The 18862-nt window shown below is 38.1% G+C and overlaps 1 protein-coding gene and 1 long non-coding RNA gene across 3 annotated transcripts in view; one reads left to right on the forward strand and one right to left on the reverse strand.

The window, feature by feature from the left end:
• The window catches only part of NTM (neurotrimin), a 957218-nt gene that overhangs the window by 474349 nt on the left and 464007 nt on the right, over positions 1–18862 (forward strand). The gene's annotated exons all lie outside the window — the stretch shown is intronic.
• Positions 2440–6872, reverse strand: LOC121035654 (uncharacterized). The gene is made up of 2 exons (XR_005793011.1): positions 6647–6872; positions 2440–2658 (listed from the first exon to the last, which is right to left on the reverse strand). It is a non-coding gene; the product is annotated as an uncharacterized LOC121035654 (long non-coding RNA).

Raw genomic sequence — 18862 nt, forward strand, 5'->3', positions numbered from 1 at the left:
CCAGTGATATATTACAAAAGACCAAAACTGACAAACTATACATAACATGGATGAATTCCCAAATACAATATTGGGCAAAAGAAACCAGACACTGAAGAATCCATAACAAGTGATTCTGTTTATATGGAATGTAAAAAGAGGCAAAACTAAACTGCAAATAGAAGCCAGGATAGTGTTTGCAGGGTAGAGATTGGAAGGGGTCAGGAGAGAGCCTTCTATGTATAGGTAATGTTCAATTTCTTCAAATAGTAACACTAATGCATTTGTGTTTACTGTGTGAATTATTTTTCATGCCGCAAACTTAAAATGTACGCATTTTTACATGTATCTTATATTTCAATAAAAACTTTTCTTAAAAAGGTTTAGTATATTTATCACTTTTCATCTGCAGTTCCTTTCTCTGTTTTCCAAGGTTTCACATGGAATTCTAATTCTGTCAACTAGATTGACAACTCTTCCAGGGCAGAATTCTTGCATTTTCAACTTTGTAAACCACCTTTAAATATTTTTGGACCTAGGAGTGCCTAGGTGACTCAGTCAGTTGAGCATCCGATTCTTGATTTTGACTCAGGTCATGATCCCAAGGTTGTGAGATCAAACCCCACCCAGCTGGCTAAGTGCTGAGCATGGAGCCTGCTTCAGATTCTCTCTCTCTCCCTCTGCCCTTCTGATGCTCTCTCTTTCTCTCTCTGTAAAATAACATTTGGAAAATATTTTTGGACCTATAGTGAATGAATTAAAAGAATTGTCAAGGATATTTTTAGTTTTATATGTCACTGTGCAGCACATCACCACTAGACAGTGAATGCTTGATGTGTGAATGAAGGCATGAATTAATGTTTTCTAAATTACATAAAAATGTTATTCTCAGTATCTACACTAGTATGCAATTATCTGAGCCTGGAAAATCAAACTTATTGAAATTGGTCTTCCAATGAGCATGATCTCCACTTACGGTTCTTTCCATTTTATGAGTGGCTGGACATTCACTGAGTCATTGCAGAAGTCAGTTACCCAATAAAGAATGTTTTGTTTACTTTAAATATGTGAAAAAATGGTTCCATTCCTCAGGGAATTATTAATTACTGGTTCACTAATTACTTTGGAACTGCTTTTGTTAAAGAAGTCTAGGCAGTTGTTTGAATGAATTCTTATTTAAGTGAGTAATTAGTTGGATCAAAATAATTGACTAAATTAAGAAATTCTGTAATAGACATTATTTTGGTGTCAGTTTGGTTTTGCTACTAGTAATGTGTAACAAATTCATTGTGTGATTAGTAATAAATCTGTCACTCCTGGAGGGATCCTTTTTAAAACAAAAAAGAAGGAAGTCAATTTTGAGGATTGTGGGTAACCCAAGTATTCCCTACATACAAGCTATGAAATATTTTGCAATTTATTTTTAAAATAAAAATTTTAATTTGAGTTTACTGACAAAACTTCAAAACAAAAGTGTCATGAAAAGCTTTTTAACATGAAAAACCTCTTGTTGGAAAGGAATAGGTATTTTTTGAGCCATGTCAGTGTCAAGACCAGGGTGGGTGGGGGTCCCTTCATGCATAAGCCTTTCCACACAGACTTCTATGAGGTTCACACCTTCTTCATTTGAAAAGGTACTTCCCCTGTTACTCCACTGACCTTCACCCCCTCAGTTAAGTAGTTAGAAACTCTGTAAATTAGGTTTTTTAACGGATTGTGCAAATCCTAAAACACTGTTCTTATTATACTGTAGGTGTTCACTGGTAATTGTTTTTGTGATCTAAGAAATCAGCCTAGCTATTAAAAGTGAATCAACAATGCATGAATGAGTTGATACTTAGCAGATTCACATCCAATTGGGTCTTTGCTGAAAGTGTTTTTTTCTGTTTCATGATTAATATGGTTTTTCTAATGATGAAACAGATCACCCCTAAGCAATGCTAATTCTTCTGTCACACTTACTCTGGATGATCTTTAATCATTAGTTTGAAGGCCAACCTAGAACAAGTGCAGCAAAGGATTTTTAGCGGCACCTGCTCCTGGATTGGAAAAGTTACTACTGTGCACCCAAGGGCTATGTAGAATGTTATATGAGACCGATGCTCATTAACCGCCAGGATATAAGGCTCCATAGTGGGAGGAGGAACCGCCATTTCTATACAGGGAGATGTGACTCTCGGTGGTAGCGCTCCTGACATTGGAACACATGTTCTAACTGGGGATGACTTTAACTGCCTGAGCTAGAAAGAGGTCGCGTATAATACCAGGTTTTATATTAAGCAAAAATAAATTTTCTCTAACGCGAGTTTTCAGACAGGTTGTCCTAATATATTAACTTCTGTCTGTGTTTTGAATAGTCAATTTCACGGTGAAATGAGTTCTTAATAATATATTTACCACCTGGGAGAAATCTCCCAGCCATCTGGAAAGGAGAGGGGATTTAGTGCCTCCAAACGGAGATTGGATTTTTTTTCACAGTTATTTATTTATTTATACATCAGGTAGTGGGAAGGATGACCTGGTTCCAGCACTGCCGTGGGCGGGGCATGGGCTGCACCGGACTTTGAGCATGCTCGTTGACCATGGATTCAGGAAGGCGGGCTCTGTTAGCTGTGTCTGCAATCTACAGGGTTAGGATGTAGGAGATCCTGAAGTAGCATCCCATATTATATTAAGCACCTGCGCGGAATATAGAGATAGTAAAATTTAGTGTCAGGCCTTGTTTGATTTCTGCATTTTTGTGGGGGCAACAAATGGTAAATGATAAGAGCAATGGCTTTGTACTGAAAACCACTGGATTCAAATCCTGACCCTGTGACTTATTAGCTGTGTTACAAATTAGGAATCACTCTGAACTTCATTTTCTGCATATTTAAAGTCGAAATAATTGTATCTACTCTTCAATGTTGTAGAGATTGGAGCTAGTGTAGAGAATGTGCTTTGTTCTGTGAAGGGGACAATGGTCAATAGGAAAGTGGTCAATGTGAAAATATGGAACAGGGTGAAAGAAAGTTAAAAAATATATGATTGTGCGAGTGTGTGTATCTACATGTGTGTGTATACACACATAAATCAATACAAAATATACACTCACACAGGTACAATAGAACATACTGAAACTGGATGGATAAAAATGAGGGGCTTGAGTTTTGAAAAGAGTTTTCCAGGGGCGCATGGGTAGCTCAGTCAGCTAAGCTTCGGACTTCGTCTCAGGTCATGATCTTAGGGTTCCTGAGTTCGAGCCCCTCCTCGGGCTCTGTGCTGACAGCTCAGAGCCTGGAGCCTGCTTCACATCTTGTGTCTCCTTCTCTCTCTGCCCCTCCCCCACTCCTGTTCTGTCTTTGTCTCAAAAATAAACAATAAAACATTTAAAAAAAATTAAAAGTTTTCCAGGGACACCTGGGTAGCTCAGTTGATTAAGCATTGGACTTCGACTTCAGCTCAGGTGGTGATCTCAAGGCAGGTGAGTTCAAGACCTCTGTCAGGCTTTCTGCTGTCAGCATGGAGCCCACTTCAGATCCTCTGTCCCCCCCTCTCTCTCTGCCCCTCCCTGGCTAGCTCTCTCTCTCTCTCAAAAATAAAAATTAACATTAAACAAAAGTTTTCCAGAATTAAAAAAAATCCATTATTCATTTATTCAACAACACCTAGTGAACACATATTATATACTCTTCTACATGCTTTCTGTAGGTCCAAGAATGAAACAAATATTCCTGCACTCTGTGACTTTAGATTCTCAAGGTGAAGAATGGACAGACAACAGATGGTAAAGTTAATAAGTAAGGAAATTATATTGTATGTGTTAAGTTGATAAGTACTGACATAGAAAAAGAACAAAAGGGTTAAAGAATGGGAGTTTCAGGACTGGGGCAGTTTGCAGTTTTAACAAAGTATTCAAGGTAGGCATCATTTATTAAATGACATTAGAGCAAATATTTGAAGGATATGAGGAAATGAATCATGTGGACATCAGGGGAAAGAATAGCCCAGGTGAAGAATCATCCAGTGCAAAACCCCTAAGGAGCATGCTGAGCATGCTCAGTGAGTAGCAAGATAGTGGCTAAAGCTAAGTGAGCCCAGGGATATTGTAGCAGTGAAGGTAATAAAGATAACAGGAAGCTAGACAAGAACAGATTTGTAGGTCATTGAAAGGACGTAGGCTTTTACCATGAGAAAAATTGATAGCCACTGCATGGTTTTGTACAGAACTTACATTTAAAAAAAATGATGGGACACCTGGGTGGCTCAGTCAGTTAAGCATCTGACTTCAGGTCAGGTCATGATCTCACAGTTTGTGGGTTCAAGCCCCACATCGGGCTCTGCATTGTATCTCCCTCTGTCTCTCTGACCTTCCCGGCTTGTGTTTGCTCTCTCTCTCAAAAATAAATAAAAAAACATTTTTAAAAAATCATGACTTTTTGGCTGCAATGCTGAGACTAGATTTGGATGGACATGGGCAAATGTAGGTATGGGGAGAACAGTATGGAGAACAATTAGAGTAACCCATAAAGAGATAGTGATTGCCCAGGCTAATGTGGTAGCAGTGAAGCCATTGAGAAGTGATTCATTTTTGGATATATTTCCAAGGGAAAAAGACATTATTTCCTGATGGACTGAATTTGGAGTGTGAGAGACATTGAGGAGACATGTATGACTGGAGAGCATTTGGCCAGGACAGCTGGATGAATGGGTTGCCATTAGTTGAGCTGGTGAAGGCTGAGTACATCATATTTGGGAAGTCAGGTCAGGAGTTCCACTCTGAAAATGCTGAGTTTAGGTGGAGTTGACCAGCAGGCAATTACATATTAATGTCTATATTTCAGATTTGTACCAGAGATATGAATTTGGAAGTTGTTGGCATGTGGATGTTATCTAAGGCCATGAGACCAAGTGAGATCCCCAAGGAAGTAGGTGAGCATAGAGAAAAGAGCTAAAGATTGAGCCCTTGAATCCTCCAATATTAAGTAGCTGAGGAAGACATGAGGACACAGAAAAGGGGACTGTAAAGGAACAACCAGTGAGACAAGAGATAAACCAAGAAGGTGGACACCATGTGAAGAAGGTCTATCGTGGAGTGTTGATTAAATGATTAAATGATTGGTCAGGTTAGATGATGCCTGAGAAATAAGTGACATCAGATTGGACAGGAAGCACAACAGCAACCTTGAGACTGTTATCTGGTGAGTAGTGAAAGCAAAAACCTGAATGAAGAGATTTTAAGAGAGAATAGGAAGAAATGAATAGGCAAAGAAATAGACAACTATTTTTGAGGAGATTTTTCATATAGAGGGGAACAAAGGAATAATAGGAGAAATAAGGTCAAATAAAAGGCTTTTTAAAAATGGAATACACAGGGGCATCTGGGTGGCTCAGTTGGTTAAGCGTCCGACTTCAGCTCAGGTCATGATCTTGTGGTTTGTGGGTTGAGCTGTGCTGACAGCTCAGAGCCTGGAGCCTGCTTTGGATCCTGTGTCTCCCTCTCTCTCTGCACCTCCCCTGCCGGTGCTCCCTCCCTCTCCCTCTCTCTCTCTCTCTGTCTCTCAAAAATAAATAAATATTAAAAAAATAATTAAAATTAAAAAAATGGAAACACAACAGTGTGTTTGCTTGCTGATGGGAATGATCCACAAGAGACAGACAATGATCTGTAGAAGAGAGTGTGAGGTACAGATGAATTGCATCCTTGGACCCATTAGATGGAGTCAGATATGGTGTTCGTTGGAGGCTGGATGGGACTGATGCTGGCAGGTGATGGAGGATGATGCCTTTACAAAAGTGCTCATCTGGATGTTTTTAATTTTATTAATGAACTAGGAAGTGAGGTCATGAGGCAAGTCTGAGGTGATGTAGAAAGTGTTAGAGGTTAAAGAAGAGAGAAGAAGGTGTGAAATGAACATCTTGGGGGAGTGGGACAGTAAATGAACCAGTAAAATTGTATGCTTGTCCAATAACCTGAGACCCTCTTGAGTCTTTTGATGATTAATTTAAACTTAGATCATTCAATTTATGGTCAGTTAAACAAGTTAAGTACAAGTTTTTGAGACACTTCCTAGTTCATGGAATACTTTTGGCTCTGGAGATAAACAAATGAATAGGATAAAGTTCCTCCCCTCAAAGAACTCACAATCCGACAGCAAAAGACACTGAAATAGGAAATCAATAACTGTAACAAATTGTAATAATTCTATAATTGAGTTAGATTCATTGTTTGGGGAATTTCTGCCAAGTGCTGTTTCCAAATATAGTGACACTACAAGCTAGTGGGGTATTGCACATCAGAATCAGAATGTAGTTGTCCATAGTTACCTTCTATTCACTCAATAAACATTTATTAAGTGTCCATCACTGTGGTAGGTGTTCATGTTACAATGGCAAATAAGATAGCTTCTATCCTCAAAGAGTTCATCAGCTCTCGCAGGGATTTCTAACATTAGATGCACATTAGAATGACCCAAGTGCTTTTAACAATCCAGACAGCCAGGACAAACCCCATACAAGCAAGTCAACATTTTTAGAGTTCCTCAGCATTTGTAATATGCAGTCAAGTATAAAACTTGCTGACTTAGAGGGACAAGCAGATGAGAAAACAGAAAATGGAAATATAGCATAAATGCTGGAAGATAGGAAAGCACAAAATGCTAGGGGAGCCCAACTGAATATTAATCACCTTGTGCAGAGGGACCAATGAGGAATGTCCAGAGGGAGAGCCACCTGGAAGGAAGAAAGAATGAGAGGGAGTCAGGGTGGGAAGAAGAAGAAGGAAGCGTATTGCAGCTGAAGGAGTGGAAGTGACAAAGACCTGGGAAATTATTGAACATGCCCCATTGAGGAATATGTGAGTTGTTGGAGTGCCTGGGTGGCTCAGTCGGTTAAATGCCCAACTCTTGTTTTCAGCTCAGGTCATGATCTCAAGGTTAGTGAGTTCAAGCCCACATCAGGCTCTGCACTGATGGCGTGGAGACTGCTTGGGATTCTCTTTATCTCCCTCTCTCTCTGCTTTTCCTGTTCTTGTGCTATGTCTCTCTTTCTCTCAAAATAAACAAACATTATTAAAAAAAAAAAAAAACTAAAAAGAAAAAAAGAAAGAAATCTGTGTTTTGTTCAGTAAGTCCAGAGAAGGGGCATGATGTCAGAGAAAAGTGGCAGGAGATGCTGAGTTCCCAGGGCAAACTCCATTTGTTCCCACAGTATTGTTGAATCCCCATTCAGAGATGGCCAGGGATGCATGTTGGTGATACAAAGCGGGGTTAATTCAATCTGCTGATCAGGAGAAAGCAACACTTTGAGATAATCTCAGAAAGGTAAGAAGTGAGGAAAGGCACTTTCTAAGGCTCCTGGGGCTGGGATTAGCCATGGAGTGGATTCAGGGCAGAAGAAGGTAGTGAGCAGGCACTGAGCAGGGATTGGTCAGATTTTGTAAACCAGTTGACTTGCTGGAACAGGTTAGTGGGCTTTTCTTTGGAACAAGTAACTCCATAGGAAGTCCTGTTAAATCAGTTTGGTCTATTATATATTCCTATTTTGGAACATAAGGATCAAAATAAGCTGGTATTAGAAACTCGAGTTTAGATTGTTTATGGTGCATGTCGTGGTTTTGTAGAGTTTATCAATTTTACAATTTTCAGTAAAGTTTTGCAAGCTGTGGCTTCTGTTTCATTTCTCACAATTAACTGTAGTAAGAAAATGTGGCATGATGGGGCACCTGAGTGGCTCAATCGGTTAAATGCCTGACTCTTGATTTCAGCTGGGTCATGACCTCACCGTTCATGAGTTCTAGCCCTGCCTTGGGCTCTGTGCTGAGAGTGTGGAGCCTGCTTGGGATTCTCTCTCTGCCCTCCACTCTCTCTCTCTCTCTCTCAAAATAAATAAATAAACTTAAAAAACAAAAAGAAAAAATGTGGCATGGTAAGTAGGACACTGAGAATCGGGAGCCTGCCATACCATAGGATCCACAAGTTTGCCAACACCTGGAGGTTACCTAAAGATGAATGCCATCAACTGAGCATGTTCATCCAGAGGGGGCAAGAAAAACTCACAGGGAGCTATTTTTTTTTTAAGTTTTTTTTTTTTTAACGTTTATTTATTTTTGGGATAGAGAGAGACAGAGCATAAACGGGAGAGGGTCAGAGAGAGAGGGAGACTCAGAATCGGAAACAGGCTCCAGGCTCTGAGCCATCAGCCCAGAGCCTGACGCGGGGCTCGAACTCCCGGACCGCGAGATCGTGACCTGGCCGAAGTCGGACGCTTAACCGACTGCGCCACCCAGGCGCCCCGCTATTTTTTTTTTTAAGACACTGTAGAAGGAGGACATTAATTGACTATATCAGTCATTGAGTGAGAAAATTTGCATACATTTTTATGCAAACACTATTGAAATTATTATCAACATTTAAAATATGGATATTCCAAAGATAGAGAAAAACATGATGAGTAATAAAACACAAAAACATGTATTAAGTACCCATCTTTCTCACACCTTAACATTTAAAAAAATTTTTTTTAAATTTATTTTTGAGAGACAGAGAGAGCACGGGACAGGCAGAGAGAGAGGAACAGAGGATCTGAAGCAGGCTCTGTGCTGACAGCAGAAAGCCTGATGCTGATGAAGGGCTGGAAATCAGGAACCATGAGATCATGAACTGAGCCAGCTGAAGTCGGCTGCTTAACCAAATGAGCCACCAAGGTGCCCCTCACATTTTAACAGTTTTACCAACTTTACTTCACACCTCTTTGTTAGAGAAATAAAACATTACAGTCAAACTGAATCCCCCTGTTTATTCTACTTCAGTTCTTTTCCTCACTCCTTTCTTCCCTCCTCAGAGTTGCCCATAATTATTAACTTGGTGATATTTTTTTTCCTAACTGTAATGCATTTGTGTGTGTAAATAAAATATAATGCTGTCCTCCATGATCTTGAACTGTTATAAATAATTTCTATCTGGTTATATCATTTTAGTTACTTTCCTGCTTATGTGACTTTATGTTTCATAGATATGATTTATTCCTATTGAATATATATATACATATATATTTATATATATGTTTATATATGCATATATATTATATATATGGAATATTGATATCACAGTTATGTATTATATTCATTTTAATTACAGTATACAGCCACATTTTTTTAATATACCACTGATTGGGCTTTCTATTGTTGCAAAACAATTAGGTTATTGCCAATTATCACGAACAATGCTGCAATAAACGTTTTTGTACATGGCTCCTTATATACATATGAGAAAATTCCTGGGTGTAGTATAAGAGCACCCTCTTCAAAATTTCTAGATTTTGCCAAATTGCTCGATAAAATGGTTTTACCAGTTTACAATCTCACTGGGGCAATGAGATAAGGCAATTTGCTCGGTGTACAATGACATCGTATTTTTGTTTTAATTTGTATTTTCCTGATTACTAGTATGGTTGAACATCTTTTAATATATGTATTGGTCATTTGGTTTTTCTCTTACTGAACTGCCCATGTTTTCTAAGAAGTTTTTTTTTTTTTCTTTCTTTCTTCTATGGTTGGTAGGTTTTTAATTTCTTTTTTTTATACATTGAATCCTAATTCTTATATAGTTCTATGCATTGCAATTTCCAGTTTTTTTCTCTGAATGTGTGACTTGAATTTTCACTTTATGATTTTGGGGAAGTGGGGGTAGAGGAGGTGTTTTTGTTTTTGTTTTAATTAACTAAAATCATATTTTTTATTTGTGTGTGTGTATATATGTGTGTTTACATGAAAAATACTTTTCTACCAGAAGTACATGAAAATACTCTCTCATATTGTATTCTAAAAATAACAAAGCTTTGCTTTTCATGTTTAGCTGTTTTATTTGCCTGCAGTTGATTTTTGGGTATGGTTGAGAAAAGGGTCACAGCAAAATTTATGGATTTCTTTCCTAAATCCAGTTTATATATAATGTGTTCTGTTTGGGGGGGTGGGCGGCAGTTAACCTTCTCTACTTGTCCACGTATCTATTCTTGGGCCCACATCACGATGTCTTAATTACAGTGGCTCTGAAATATATCTTGCTATCTGGTATAATGAGTCTTTCCATCTTTCTTTTCAGATTCATCTTGGTCATTCCTGATTCTTTGTTCAAACTTCTCTTGGGATTTTAACCAGAATTGAATTAAATTAAATTTATAAAATAACTTGGTATGAATTACCATATTTATGGTGCTGAATATTTTCCACCCATGAACATACAAAGTGTTTCTGTTTATTCAGGTCCCATGTGTTTAGTTTTCAATAAAATCTTATGATTTTTTCTGTAGTCTCTTATATGCTTTGTACAGCCATTCTCACAAATTCTATTTTTGTTGCCATTATAAATAGTGTATCCACTGATTAATTATTTTGTATGCAGCTTGTGTTTAAAAATTTACTTCATATTTCTATATTGATCTTATATTCAGCAACTTTTCTAAACTGACATATTAATTCTAATTAATCTTTTGATATACTGGGTTTTCCTACGGAGATAATCCTATCATTAGAAATCATTACAAAGCTGTTTTCTTTTCTATTTCTTATTATCTTTATAACTTTGTGTTGTCTCTCTGTGATGACTCTGACCTCCTATTTGTTGTTGAACTGAAACTATGGGAATGAGTGTCCTTGCTTTGGACCTGACCTTACAGTAATTGCTTCTAATTGCTTCACTATTAAATATGATGTTTGCTATACATTTTTAGTAAATTTATTTTTTCAAGTTAAGGAAGTTCCTTATATGCATAATTTCCTCTGAGCTTCTGTCATGAATGTATCACATTTTTAAAGTTTATTTATTTATTGAGAGAGAGAGAGCAGGGGGGGAGCAGAGAGAAAAGGAGAGAGAGAATCCCAACCAGGCAGTGCACTGCTAGTGCAGAATCCAATGTGGGCCTCGAACTCATGAGCCACGAAATCATGACCTGAACCAAAATCAAGAGTTGGATGATTAAGCCACTGAGCCACCGAGTCACCCCCACATTTTACTAAATAGTTGTCCTGAACTTATTGAAATAAATAACAGTGGGGTTTTTCCCCCTCAACGTTGACCAGTCATTTCAGAAGCTCCCTGAAAAATCTAGTAGTTGTAACCTGGTTCAAGGGGAATACCTGACATAAAAATTAATGGAGATTATGGGGTGCCTGGGTGGCTCAGTCGGTTAAGCATATGACTTCAGCACAGGTCATGACCTCACAGTTCGTGGGTTCAAGGCTCACACTGGGCTCTGTGTTGACAGCTCACAGCCTGGAGCCTGCTTCAGATTCTGTGTCTCTTTCTCTCTCTGTCCCTCCCCTACTCACCCTCTGTCTCATCCCTCAAAAAAATGAATAAACGTTAAAAAAAGTCAATGGAGATTGACAGAATGGTACTCTAGAATGGAGGTGGGGACACATTCCTGACTAAAATGGAAATCTACTCCTTCAAAACCAGTAGGCCTACATCATTGCTTCCCAAAGGTAATCTACAGACCAGCAGTATCAGCATCACCAGGGAACTTGTTAGAAATGGAGAGCATTAGGCCCAACCCACCCCCGCTAAATCAGAATCTGCATTTAACAAGATCCCCAGATGCATTTATGCCCATTATAGCTTAAGAAGTCTTGTCAGACATCATCCTTCCAACATCAGAAGCAAATTCATTCATGTGACCTGGTACATTAATACATTTTCTAAAATTACTCTAAATTTGCATTCCTAGGATAAAACAACTTGGTCATTTTTAAAAAAGACATCTCTAGATTTTGCATCACTATAGGTGAGAGCAAACTATAATTTTCCTTTTCTGGCACCGTGCTCTTCTGGTTTTTGTATCAAGACAATTCTAGCTCAACAGGTAATCTGGAAACTATTTCCTCTTTTTAGCCTCTGTGAAACAGTCTGTTTAACTTTTGAGTTATCTGTGTATTATATTTTTGTTAGAATTTATCTGTAAATTATTCTGTTCCTAATGGTGGCTATTAGAGTTTTTAACTTCTGATAATGTTTACTTCTAAACATTACATCTAATTTGATTTTCCATGTTTTTAGTCCGTTCCTTGTTATTCATTTTCAAAGTTACCAGTAAATGTTCCCATTAATTGCAAAATTCTCCAGAACTTATCATATACTGGTTTGTTGTATTCTTGGTATTGCATATTTGTGCCTTTTCTCCAGTTTTTTTTTTTCCCTGTAACCTACATTTACAGAAGCTTAAGAGGTTTTTTTGTTTGTTTTTTTGTTTTTTGTTTTTTGTTTTTGTTTTTTGGTTTTTTTTGTTCTTGGGGGCACCTAGCTGGCTCAGTCTGTAGAGCATGTGGTTTGTGATCTCAGGGTCCTGAGTTCAAGCCCCATGTTGGGTATGGAGCATACTTTAAAAACAAAACAACACAAAACAAAACAAAAAAACCACTTTTCTTGTTTTTTTCAGAGAATCACTTCTCAACTCTATTAAACAATATTTGTATTTGGTTTCTAATTCAATAGTTTCTCCCCTTATTTTTAGTATTTTCTTTATTCTACATGTTTTAGGTTTATTCTATTGCTATTTTCTAACTATAGGATTTCTAACTATAGGATTACCTCCCTAGTTTTCAATCTTTTCAAAATTTTAGATCTCTTATTAGAATTGTGCTATTGTAGGTATACTTTAGACACTTTGACACTTAATATTAAATAATAATTTTTTAATTTAATTTTTTTAATTTATTAAATATTTTTGAATTTTTATTTTATTTCTTATTTGATTTATTTTATTTCTTATTTGATATATGAGTTACAAGTTTATACAGTTATGTTTATATTTCTATTTATATAAGTTCTGACTTACTCTATAGCTCAAATAGTAACCTGTGGTAAATATTCCATGTGTATTTGAAAAGAATGTGTATTCTCTAATTTTACTCCAATTTGTTAGCTGCAGTATTCCGTAAACATCCAGCCAGGGGCAGCTGGGTGGCTCAGTCAGTTAAGCGTCTGACTCTTGCTTTCCGTTCAGGTCATGATCTCATGGTTTGTGAGTTTGAGCCCCACATCAGGTACTGCATTGGCAGTGCAAAGTCTGCTTGGGACTCTTTCTCTCTTTCTTTTTCTGCCCCTCCCCCATTCGTGTTCTCTCTCCCTCTCTTTCTCTTTCTCTCTCTCTCTCAAAAAGAAATAAATAAACATTTAAAAAAATCAATCAATCAATCAATCAATCAATAAAACCATCCAGTTAAGTGAGCCATTGGAAGAGCCTCTGGAAAGGCTGGGAATGTGCATGAATGTATGACTCAGCTGAAGCAGAAGAAGTAGTGCTCAGGCATGGGAGAGGGCCCAAATCACTGGTTTAGGTGTGAGTGACAAAAACCTAGTTGTTATGGAGGGAACATAGAAAATGAAGTAAAGATGGACAAGGCATTAGAGTTGGAGCAGCCAGGAATTAGAGAATTTAGCAAAACCTACACTGGAAAAAGGCCAGGGACTTAGGACTAAGAGTCTGGTATAAAAGTAGCAAAGTAAGGGGCACCTGGGAGACTCAGTCAGTTGAGGGTCCCACTTCAGCTCAGGTCATGATCTCCCTGGTCCAGAGTTTGAGCCCCATCGTGGGGCTGTGCTGACAGCTCAGAGCCTGGAGCCTGCTTCAGATTCTGTGTGTGTCTGTCTCTCTGCCTCTCCCCTGCTTGCTCTCTCTCTCTCTTCTCTTAAAAGAAATAAACATTAAAAAAATTGAACAGGAGCAAAGTAAGAACTTGATCATAACATGATGGTTAAGGTTTCTAGTTTTGTAATCACAGGTCTAATTTCTTTTTCTTTTAAGTTTATTTATTTACTTTGAGAGAGAGCGAGAGAGAGAGTGTATGAGTCAGTGGCGGAGGGACAGGGAGAAAGGGAGAGAGAAAATCCCAAGCAGGCTCCCTACTGTCAGCACAAAGCCCAACTTGGGGGCTTAAACTACGAACCATGAGAGATCATGACCTGAGCTAATTGGGACACTCAACTGACTGAGCCACCCAGGTGCCCCATGGGTCTAATTTCAAATCCTCATCTTGTAGGGACCCTGGGCACAGTACTACAGTGTTCTAACCTTGACTTTCTTTTCTATAAAACAAATAATAATAATGTTTGTCATATTGAGTTGTGAAATTAAATAATAAAGCATTTGGTCTCTGAAATCTAATGATTACTTTATATTATAATTTTAATTATATGATCTTATATATGAATAGCTGTCATTGCTAATAATAATAATAATAATAATAATAATAATAATAATAAAGTAAAACAAGATGAGATAAAGTTCAGGAATAGAATTCTGCACATTTCTGTTGGGCAAGCGCAGGACTCGCTAAGCTCAGAACTTAGGCTGTGTGTAAACTTTCAAGGAGGAGTTAGGAAGGTCTGGCTCATTCTGCCCCTTCTGGAATGGAGTCATCATTTGCTTCTGATGTACTTGAGTTCCAACAATATTCTGTCCTCTTTTCCCCACTTGATGTGGCAGTAACACTGGGTTGGACATCAGTCCAGAGTTGACCAACCACTTCTTAGCTCACTAACAGACTCTCTTGTCCTACCTCAGAGCTAGGGATCAAACACCAAGTTAAGGGTGGGGGGTCATGTTAAGGGGTAGGACATGGATATAAGGAAATCCCATTGCTTCAGTACCAACCCTCTATAATCACTTTAATCACTTTCAAAAACCTGAGGTAAAGGTGTGCAGGCCTCTGCTGCAACTGGATTTCAGTCCAGTTGTTGAGATTTTCTTTTTACAAAAGGGATGATTTGTTTTGTTTTGTTTCATTTTGTTTTGTTTTGTTTTGTTTTTAGAGAGAGAGGGAGAGAGTGTGAGTGAGTGAAGGGCAGAAAGAAAGGGAGAGAGAGAGAGAATCCCATGCTGTCTGTGCAGAGCCTGAAGCAGGGTTCTAACTCCCCTTGAACCCTATTTAGAACTGGGACTCAGGAACCATGAGATCAGGACCCGAGCCAAAGTTGGATGTTTAACCAACTGAGCCACCCAGGCACCCCCAGCTGTTGAGATTTAAAATTATTTTGAACAATACCTTATATTTGCATTTCCTTTCACTTGATCAGGCTGTATTTTCCTATACTCATCACTATTGTTTCGCAGGTAAGGGTTTCACTGTTGTCTAATACTATAGCCTCCCTCTAGTAGCAGCATGTAGCAGCATGCTCTGTGTCCTATCTGTATTGGCTTCCACAGAGGGCTTACCATATATGGGGGAGAGTGTACTTAAACTATTATCTCTATAAACTGAGAAGGGTGGCCTAGACTGCACTTATCAAGTTGCTTCTAACTCTAAAACTATACTGTTTACTTGTTTTATGAGCCAGGATTTTGGACACACCACCACAACCCAGTTAATATCTATCATATACAAGGGAACTATCTATATTAGCAAGCCAATAATACAGTTATGGGTGATCCCAATTTATAGAATGCTTTCATATTGAAACCACAGAAATTCAATGACTGAGGGTCCCTATCACAGACAAATCAGCCATTTCTCATAACCAAATGGATATTCTGCAGTATAAACAGTTTTCCAAATGGTAGAATGGACTAACTCATCTGTAAATTGCCTAGTTGCCAATCATGTTGAACTTCATACTATCTCCTTTGTGGTAATAGCCCCAACCTGACCACTACCCACATAGGAACCAAGGACATGCTGCCTCAAAATGTGCCACCTTGGCATGCAGATTATTTTGAGCTGAAATTAGACTCAAGAAGAAAAAAGACTGGTTAGAAATTCTGAACTCCTTCACTCCCACGTGCCTAAAAGAATTTGTATAGAGGGCCTGCTCCAGGAAGAAAGCTACCACCATAGATAACTGCATTATGCTATGAACTAGGTATGGTAGGCATGGAGGAACGAAGCTCAGCCTGTTTGGTCACAGTCCTCTATGTGCCACTGTTCCTGCAAACATTCGTTTGCCAAACATTTACTCTTTTCAGCTTTTTGTGAATTGGACTTTTTCCCTTTGAATTCCCAGGCCCTGACCCCTTCTTTTTAGTTCAGGATGGTATATATACCTCTTTTTGCCTATCTTTGGAATTTCACATCTATATGGATTCTCTGTGCATGCATAATTAAATCTGATTTTCTCCTGTTAAACTGCCTCATGTCAATTTGATTCTTAGATCAGCTAGAAGAATCTTAAAAGTTAAGAGAAAAAATTTCCTTCCCCAAAACCCACAATAAGCTTTAGGGTTAGTTCAATGGCTTAACATCAGGTTGCATTATTATACTCTAAATATGGTTAGGGATGTGCCATTTGTCCCTTCTTTTATCCAGCCAGGAGGTATTCTATCACAGCTACACTGTGATAGATGAGAAGGGTACATGACGAATAAGTCATAGACCCATTCTCAAGGAGTTCAGAGTTGAAGCACAGAGACAGACATAAGGACATACAGCTTCTATCAATGCAGTACATGTGATGACACCAATAAGCCCAAGTTTGTATGGACACCCAGAAGACTACCACCTAACCCAAACTATAAGGTTCAGGGAAACCTTCTTGGAGAAGTTAGCAACCTACTAATCTTCTAATAGATATGTAGGCTTTTTATACATAAAAATAGAGGTAAGGAGATGGGTGAAGAAAAATCATCTGGACAGAGTTTCAGAATGCAGTCATGGATTTGGGGGGGGAAATGTAAATGAGAGCATAAGCAGTTCAATGTTGCCAGCATGCAAAATGTGACCATGGAGTGGTTTGAGATGGACCTGGAGAAGAAGAGAGTAGTCAAGCTTGGCCAACTTTGCACAATGGTAATGAGCTTTGATGTTACTCTATGGATAACAGATAGCCTGGGTGGGTTCAGGGCCAGGAAATAGTTATGGGCAGATTAGCGTGTTATAGAAATTTTGCCATAATTTTAAGATAAAACATCAGTTAAGATAAAACTAAAAATTATATGAGTCTGCACAATTTTATTGAGCACTCAGTGTAGTTCCTGGTAAAATTAGTTATCTATGAATTAATCATCTATGGTTGCACAGAAAATCACTCCAAAACATAGTGCCTTAAAACAACCAACATTTACTTTTGTATTTCCCAATTGTTCTGGGTCAGGAGTCTGGTGGGCACAGCTTAGCTGGATCCTCTGGCTTTGGATCTATCATCATACTGATACCAAGGTATCTGTTAGTGCTACATTCATGTTAAATCTACTAGAGGTGAATCATTTTCAAGCTCACTCATGTAGTTGTTGGTAAGATTCATTTCCTCCTGGACTGTTGGCTGAGGCTGCCCTCAGGTTCTTTCCACATGGGCCTCTCCATATGGCAGCTCCAACAAGGGAGCTCATTTCACCCAAGGGAACAAACAAGACAGCAAGAGATAGAATGTGAGCAAGATGGAAGTAACCAACTTTTATAATCTAATGTGAGAGAGTGATAGCATCCCACCACTTTTGCTGTATTCTATTTGTTAGAATCAAGTTACTAGGTCAGCCCATAATGAAAGGGAGGAGATTTACCTAAGGGCATAAATATTGGAGGTCACTGGGACAATCTTGGAGACTGGCTACAACACATGGGAAATGTCTATTATATATTAGTAATGTGTTTAATGGATGAATGAGATACTGTTTCTCTCTATTCTTTATTTTTTTTCCTTTTGTAATGAGTTTTCTGCATATCATATAGATGTGTTGTGTCATTGAATGGAATTTTGTTCAGGGGTTTTGAATGTCAGATATAAAGTTGGGATAAAAAAAAATAAGATACCTTGATGCAAGCCTAACTTCTGTCTGCCTTTCCCTTTGGATTTCAGCTAAACAAATAATATAATAACTGTTCATAAGGACATGGAACCCTCCAAGCAGGAGTAACTCTCAAGTTGAAATTTTCTTGATTATTTTTTATTAAATACTTGATCTAGTTTCTTTGTCTCTGGTAAGGTTAAACTGTAGCTATTTGGAATCTTTTTTGTCTACATGAAAGTCACTTTTCTGATGATGTGATAATGTCAATAGTAATGTAGCTTTTAGCTGTCTGCAAGGCTGTGGGGAAGGTCATGATGGATGTTGTTACAGACAACACACACATTCCATGAAACATTCATGTTTTATATCAGCCTTTATTTAGATCTTTCTTGAAGAAATCCACATCCCTCTGACCTTTGGTAATAGCATTAATGTGCATTCTCATTTTCAAAATACTATTAATAGCTAACATTTATATATACTTTACATTTTACAAAAAGCTTTCATATCTGTCATCAACCTTGATTCTCATCCTTGCTCTGAAAGGCATAAGATTGGCCTCAAATCACAATTCTCAGAAATATCAGAGTCAGAGCTAGAACCCACATCTTCCCCTTTGAGTGTTTGCTTTTAATTACATCACAGTGCCTTGAGAAGTTCCAGCACTGTTTTTTTCTTGCCCATAAATTAAGGAGCATTATTTGAGTCACTACCTTACTGTATTAATTTTCAATGTTTTCAGGAAAGAGTGTCTTGCCAAATTGCTGACTTTTCTCATACAATCTATTTCACTACTTATAAAATCTAAGTTTTCACACCTATAAAATAGGGGTATAATAATTTCCCCCAATAAAAATAAATATATGAGACTAAATGAGCTCAATATAGTTAGGCTTTTAAGACCAGTTATTTTCTTTACCAATAGCATGTTTAAAACAAACCCTAGTACTTGACAAATTGAGAATTTAGACAGAGAGGCACCTAGGTGGCTCAGTCAGTTGGGCATCTGACTCTTGATTTTGGCTCAGGTCATGATTTCAGGGTGGTGGCGTTGAGTCCTGCATCAGGCTCTGCACTAAACACGGAGCCTGCTTAAGATTCTCTCTCTCTCTCTCTCTCTCTCTCTCTCTCTCTCTCTCTCTCTCTCTCTCTCTCTCTCTCTCTCTCTCTCTCTCTCTCTCTCTCTCTC

Source organism: Herpailurus yagouaroundi, unplaced genomic scaffold (genome assembly GCF_014898765.1).
Source record: "Herpailurus yagouaroundi ecotype Mexico unplaced genomic scaffold, PumYag 161, whole genome shotgun sequence".
Taxonomy (NCBI): Eukaryota; Metazoa; Chordata; class Mammalia; order Carnivora; family Felidae; genus Herpailurus; species Herpailurus yagouaroundi.